This window comes from Rutidosis leptorrhynchoides, chromosome 4 (genome assembly GCF_046630445.1).
Source record: "Rutidosis leptorrhynchoides isolate AG116_Rl617_1_P2 chromosome 4, CSIRO_AGI_Rlap_v1, whole genome shotgun sequence".
In the NCBI taxonomy this organism is placed as follows: Eukaryota; Viridiplantae; Streptophyta; class Magnoliopsida; order Asterales; family Asteraceae; genus Rutidosis; species Rutidosis leptorrhynchoides.
Genome location: NC_092336.1, coordinates 454,051,307 through 454,059,713, shown reverse-complemented (window position 1 = coordinate 454,059,713; position 8,407 = coordinate 454,051,307).

The window sequence follows — 8,407 nt, the reverse complement described above, 5'->3', positions numbered from 1 at the left end:
TTGGATTCTTTTGTAACAGTTGTACTGGTTGATCTTCGGATCCGTTATAATGTTATCGTTTTTTTGCCAAAAAAAAAAGAAGTAACTTTCATACGTGGATTAGACATCAAACAATCTTAAAAAGCTGAAATTAGCATACAATTGTGTAAAATTTACTACACAAGAGGGGCTATACTGATGTTACTTTGCTAAATGTTCAATTTGTTGGACTAACGTTGTCCAACTGAACCGCAATCATAAGTTAAGAAACCTGATATGCTTTTATAAATCTTTATAACATGATTAAATTAGTAAGTTAAGTAAACTACTGTAATATGCAGTGTATAATATTCATATAAGCTAATTGTGACGACCCGGAAATTTCCGACCAAATTTAAACTTTATCTTTATATGATTTCGACACAATAAGCAAAGTTTGTATTGTTGAGTCTCAAAATTTTTGAACTCTTTTATATATTAAATTACCATGTGACTATTTCTGATGATTCACGAACCATTAATGGTAAATAGAAATGTATAAATTATATATGTAAATGATTATATATTATAAATTAAACTATTATGTGATTTAGTTATAATGAAAGATAACTTAATATAACTTAAAACTTGTTGTTTAAAACTGTTTAGTTTATTATAAAGAGTATACTGAAGGTAAATGATTTTGAACATAATTGATCAACGTTAACAAAGTATTAAATGTGTACTTGGAGTTATTTGTTTCAATGTATATAATTAATATAGTTATCTACTTAATATTTAAAACATAATTGTTGAATGTATGTTATAATATATTAAAATGCATAAATATTAATATTTAAAATATGTTATAAGATATATTATATAATTAGTAAATGTTACATAATGAATAAAATGTAACAATAGTATATTAAATTTGATTACAAGTTAAATTATAGTAAATATTAATATTATTATATTATTAATACTAATAAAATTATTATATAGATTTTGATACATGTAACTTGATACATTATTATTATTATTATAATTATTATCATTGATAATTATTATTATCATTATTATTAATATTATTAATAATTATTATTATCACTGATATTATTTCTAATATAATTATTAATATAATAGTATTATCATTATTACTAAAATTATTAAAATTATTATAAATAATGTTAATATTATAATACAACTTGTTATATTTATCATTAATGTTATTGTTAATATTAATTATTAATATTAAAAGTAATATTATTAATATAATTGTATTTATTAATTATCAATATTAAATAAATATAAGATATAAATATATATTTACGCGTAATTGATTAATAGATCCATATCATCCTTATTTTTTTTCCTTTTTTTCTTCTTGCTCGTGAAGTGCTGTCGACCCAATCATTCACTACAAAACAAGCTCTCGGTCTATATTTGTTGATGCTTCAATCACAACTTGTACGCTTGAAATCCTTTATTGTTAATTGAAAAATCCAACAGGTTTTTCATATTTTTTTTCTCTTCTTTCATAAACCCGAAAGCATTTAACATTCGAATTGATTAGGACCAAATTGAAGGAAAGTAAAAATGAAGATCTCTTCTTCTTCATGACGTGAATGTGTATGTACAATCTCAGAATCTAATTCGATAAAACGAAGATGAATTTTTGAGGTCAAAGTTTCATTCAAAAAGTCAACTGTTTTGTAATCAATCGAATTCGCACGATTTATGTCATTTAATGTGATGACCCGTCCAAATCCCTTTAGACGCAGTACATCATTCATAGATTTCATTGCGAGGAATTGACCTTTACATGATACGTTTTTGTAAACATTGCATTCTTTAGAAAAGGCACACTATAAATGAATATCTAAATCCAAGGTTTTTGACATCTGATGATTTCTACATATAGACAATCACCGTAAATAATAGTTTACAATAATACATCCATTGACAATGCAGTCAAAATAAGATACATGGTGATGATTTTGTAAATGCAAAGTTTTCTCGAATAAAGCATGTATGACTCCATGCACATAACTTGTATATCGTATAATCAAACAGCGGAAGACTTCTAGGGAGCTGAGAATAAACATGCTAAAAGTGTTAACACAAAGGTTGGTGAGTTCATAGTTTTAATGTTGCGCATAATCTGTATATAAAGGTGGACCACAAGATTTCAGTTGTTTCATCCAAAACGTTTATCAAAATATTCTACTGAATTGATTACCTTGGTAACTAAACTTAACGTATATATAATAAGTACCCCTGTTTTAACATACATGCAACCAACATGTACAATACACGCAAACCAACGTGTACTAAACTCAAATAGCATAAGCCCGCTTTATAGTTCAGGCTAGGGTCTCTATACCTGGAATGGACGGGGATGTTGAAACAACCGAACCCGTATTTAACACGAGTAATTTTTTTTTTTAAATAATAAACCATTAGTGCGCCGTTTAAATGGTTACATGAAATGAACCGTTTCTTACAAAACGTTTAAGCATCCAACAATCCAAAGTTTACATACTTGGCACGAAGGCCAATAACTAATGTAATACAAGTTCGACCCATTTAAAATGATAGTTTTAATCTAAACAACACTTCGAGCATGGCTTGGGGCTAAACTACCCAAAACACTAGGCTGACTTCAAAAGCTTCAACAAGCATCCAACAAGGGGTAACTAGTGCCCAACAACCCCCTTCCCCTTCTCCGCACCTGCATCTAAAAAGATAAACAACGAGAGGGGTAAGCTAATGCTTAGTGAGTGCAACAATTATACGATTACATATACAACCTACTTACTTGCAATCACTTACGCAGTTACCGCATACATGCTAGCAATATAAATAATCATACCATCATAAGTATAACAACTAAAACTTCGACCACACAAGCTAGCATAACGATAGCATATAACTCAAAATATAATATGCTACATTACAACACACAACCATGGTTAACCAATCGTACAAGGAATGGTACTTGAATTTCTCATCGGTGTTCATAACAACCGTTAGTGCACTTAACACGTCGTACACTAACCCCACGGGTGGCATCTTAACACGTTGATACTTCACCCCGGGTGGTGTCTTAACACGTCGACACTTCACCCCGAGTGGTGTCTTAACACGTCGACACTTCACTCGTTACATCTCTTGGAGTGGCATCTTAACACGTCGATGCTTCACTCCCGAGTGGTGTCTTAACACGTCGACACTTCACTCGCCACGTGAGAAGTGGTGTCTTAACACGTCGACACTTCACAACTCATACTACACAAATAAATACATCATATATGCACGCATATAATTATTCCACTCACCTTATCACGTCGGTGGTGATTAAACACTTCCGTAAGCTCCAAGCGAAGTACCTAATACATTAAGTACCCAAATCAACATACAAACTAGTGGAACTAACCACCAATGCTTAACCTTGAGCATTTAATGACCCAAATACACTAAATGACCCCCTTTACACTAAAACCGCCCATTAAAGGCCGAGACTCATCATTAATCACTAAAAGATAGTGATTAACGTCTACTAACACCAACTAACACATACTTAGGGTATTTCATACCCATTTCGCCCAATTAGGTCAACCATTACTCATTTGACCCATTTTAACACTTAGATTTACAATTTTAGTCAAACTTAGCCCATTAACAATTCTTTCATCATTTAACAAGTGTATTAGTGATCTAATAACACAATTAACACTTACAAACACTAAAACCATGACCAAACCCTAGATTACAAGTCTTAGGGTTTTCATACACCAAATTAACCCAAGTTCACCCATTTAACCCCCAAATGGGTCTTACAAGCCTTAATAAACAAAACCCTAGCCATAAATCAAATTAAACTCAAAACACGAAGTTAAGACTTACCAATACTACCAAAATGTAGCGAGAGACGTAGGGAACAACTTTAAAACTCGGGCTTAGGCAAGATTCCTTCTTCTTCTTCCCCAAAGTGAGCTTTCTCTCACTAAACTCCAACTCTCTCTCTCTAGAAATTAATTGGTGAAGATGAAGATGTGATAAATGAGGATAGGATAAGAGGGAATCAGTTTTTAGCTCCTCAAAACCGGCCTCAATTGAAAAGACCAACATACCCCCAAAAGATGCCATTTAAAATGGCTAAAAAGGTAAAACAGCGACATTCGTCGCGATCCGCGACACCCTATCGCGATACGCGGTGACCAGGACGCGACCATGCACACTCAAACGCGACAAGTGGGTCAGGAGCCTGGATTTAATGTCGTCGCATTTCAAAGCACTTTGTCGCGTATCGCGACACACTCAGACGCGATAAATGCACCCAAAACGCGATAAACGGCCTGATCGAATCATTTTCTACATTTTCATGATTTAAACTATACTAAATCGTTCGAGGTTAATATTAAACGTTTACAAGGTAAAATACGTACCTTTAGTCTATGTAATAGGAAAACGGGGTGTTACAACTCTCCCCCACTTAAATTCGATCACGTCCTCGTGATCCGCATCAACACTAGAAGTTAAGCACTTCTTCCTCGAACCTTTCCGTTTTCAAACCGGAGTCACACATGTAGTAAATCACGCATCTGAATTCTCGCTTCGTACGCTAACGCATCATTTTACAATAACCGTACTTTATACTTCCATTCACCCAAAATTTCCACCACTCACTCGGAAGCACATCGCGAAAACTTCATAACATCCTTCCAATGGCCTTATCATTCCATCATTTTCCACGATATCGGGTAACCAACCCACGAAACAAAACAACCGCAACCGTTTGCTACTATGCCGAGTATCCAAACTCGTACCGTACACTTCACAATCATCCTAGATGTAGTACAATTCATGAAGATCATCGTCGTCGCACCTTTCAATCGTGGTGTATTCGGGAATCACCCCGACACTTTCCGAAAATCTCTCGTACCCGCCATTCGGTAACTTCGCCATTTCAACTCATGTCTCATAAATACTTTCACAATTCATTCCAAAGTCCAACTTGGGACTTCTCTGAAGACCATCGAAGTCTTCATTTCCTAAATAAGCGACATCCGTTCGCCCATCACGTCTACTAGATAGGGATTATTCCAAAATCTCCGGTACCTAACTCCCCCACTTAGGGTTCTAACCCCACATACCCACCGCCAAAGTGATAACATTTCGTGAAATCCTGACATTATGCAAACCCACATGACTGATCTCAATGCTGGTCATATTCAACGATTCTTCACAGACTTATAATAAGGTATTCGAACCTCGATCCTTCAAATCAGTCAACGCTAACGTCCGCCAAACACCGCAGTAAACTACAGTTGTATCCTCGGATTCCTCACCGGTACTCTAATACAAAGTAACCACACCCTAGGAGTGAAACATTTCACTAGCAGGTATAAAGAGGCACCTGACACAGTGTTATGCAACCCCCATTACTACTACCGAGTCTCAAAAGCTCGACCCTTACGGGGTCTACTCTCGGTGTCACGCATCTCCTGTTTGCTCGAAGTCACGCAATTTCCAAGAACTTTACAGCTCAACGCCTACGACCTTCTAGCGACACCCGCTAGTCTCAATACATCTAGGTCGCACCACTAGCCTATTAACCTTTCATCTCATCATTAAGGAGATGCTTGGAAACACCAAGGCCCATACTCTTCCAACTTCGTCATAAACATCATCACGGTTACCTTCTCACATAGATCCTACGAACATTCGCTACACGCACCGCATCAAACCGCAATCGTGGTTAACGAAAATGCCTCTCGAATGGCATACCACGCATACAATAGAAAGTCATAGAAGAAAAGAGTGGCCGTCAAGAGCGTACCACACTCGCCACATCGTATCCAAGCCAACGAAATCGAACTACCAATTACCATGTATATACCTCCTAGCATGTTAATATCGTCAAACGTACAACTACACTTCGGTTACGCCCTAATTGGTTTCACCATAATGCTCAACACAGTCGACAAATCCTGCGGGTCTCACTCGAACGAGTTTAACGACCCAAAAGCCACGACGTAAAAAGCCTAGAAAACCAAAGACTCAAACAACAAAGTCAAGGCACAACACAACGACCTATACGACCAATCTCCTCATCAATCATAGCCCACAAATTCTCGCGAGTTCCTTTTACCATAACATCGACGCTCACTGTCACCCGTTGGTGTCAATTAATCACTGACCTAACGCTAACATAACACGTACCTCGTATATCAAAAACGCCGCTATCCGCAGGGTAGACTTTTCCAACCAGTGAGTTCACTCGACCCGTTTCACCCGAAATTGTCCAACCGACAATTCACCTATGCTTCCCCTCTGGGAAAAAGAGTGAACAATGTTACCTTAGCAATTTCGTTACCCGCATCCTCGCCATCAAACACCGTTCTTGACTTGTTTGACCGTCAAGTCCGTGTCTGCATTCCCGACGATCTTGCACAACCATCTCGCAAAAGGGAGATAAAATTTACCAGTCTAGTACCTCATGATTCTCACGTCACATCACATCGCTCCATTCGTTCTGTTCTACTAGTCTTACGACTAAATGACTTCATTTATATCCAACCTATGAACCTTACGGTTCTTCAACCTCCGACACCATAACGAACACGCGTTATCAACCCAACACTAAAGCCCATTTGTATAGGTTGGTAAAACCAAACCCATCACTCCACCCTAGGAATGCTTAGAAACTCAAGTCCTTCGCCCTTCGTCCGTCAATCCGACCGTCAATCGTAGGGTAATTCCATTAGGAATGCTACCCATAATAATACTATGTATTAACACACTGCACCCGACCCAGGTCACACTATCACGAGTCAACAACTCAAGCATCACTCCGGTGCACCGTCATCGAACTCCCTAACAAATCAAATCATCACCGAGTTCACTAACCCCGGACCCTCATGGGTACTAATTACATACACGTTCACTCGAGACTAGTTAGGTCTCGAAACGAGAGTTAAGTCTTCTAACACATACCCGTATCCATCGGCACTCAACAAATAATCATAAAGCATTTTGTATCGAAAACGAAGGTACCTGAAACAGCATCGTTGGACTTCCGTGCTTCACTATCCATCAAATACTCGCGCTCTAACCTCTTAACCCGATCGGCAAATGATTCAGAACACTCAGACTTTCGGTGTCCCTCCTTCTGGCAAATAAAGCACTTGATCGTGCTTAAAGGTATACTCGCACAATCCCGTGCCAAATGACCTCGTTGTAGACAATTATAACACGTTGGCGCTAAATCTCCCAACTTACAATTCTGTTTAACAACCTATTCGGGACACTCTGACTTCTGGTGCCCTTCCTTCCGACAGTGAAAACATACAGTCTTGTCCGACGAACACTCGCGAGACTTATGTCCCCTTTGCCCACAATTGTAACATTTTGACACACTGGGTCCCGACACTCCTTTCACCATACTACCCGTGCTCTCCACTACACTTTTACCTTGATCATTGAACATCTCGGGACACTCCGCCTTTCGGTTTCCCTCTTTTTGACACTTAAAACATGTGTCGTTGTTAGAAGGTACATTTGGGCAATCACGCGACAAATGACCCCGTTGTCCATAATTATAGCACGTAGGTCCGTAACCTCCCTTACACCTCTTACTCACGTTCCCGACATCTTCGGGTGTACCTCTTGCCCTTTTAACAGGAGCACCATGCGACTCTAACCTTGCAAGTACTTCTTCATCAACACTACCTTGAGGTTTAAGAAACCACTTTTCAAACTCTTCCCTTACGGCCTTAGACACTTGGTCTCGGACCATCTCGGTTACTATTCCCTCGAACGACTCTTGGAGAACTTGTTTAACCTTGTCGGCAAAAATCGAAATATAGCGTTTGAACTCGGCCTCAATCCTTAACGTTAACTCATCCTTCCCTTCACGAATAGGCCCGTCCATTCCGTATTCATCTTCCGTCTTCATTCTAAGGAATGCAAAAACGATCAAACCAAGAATGCATATAAACTCACTCGCACTACAATGCTCCATCTTGCTCGACAATCGTCGTACATCGCTTGTTTGGCACGATTTGAACCTGTAACAATGGTAGCTAGTCATTGTTACGCGAGCAAGCCGCGTCAACTTGCTAGTACAACGTCTATCTCTCTTGATGATTACAAACACAACACAAAATAATTAGCACATGGTTAGTTCACCTAAACCTAGGCACTAACCAAACCCGGTCCGACCCGAAATCCTACAAGTCCCGCATAAAGCGCACACACAATAAAGTCTAAGTCTAGGCACCTATCTCAAGTCGCCTAAATCCCTTAGACCATGCTCTGATACCACTTGAAACAACCCAACCCGTATTTAACACGAGTAAATTTTTTTTTTAAATAATAAACCATTAGTGCGCCGTTTAAATGGTTACATGAAATGAACCGTTTCTTACAAAACGTTTAAGCA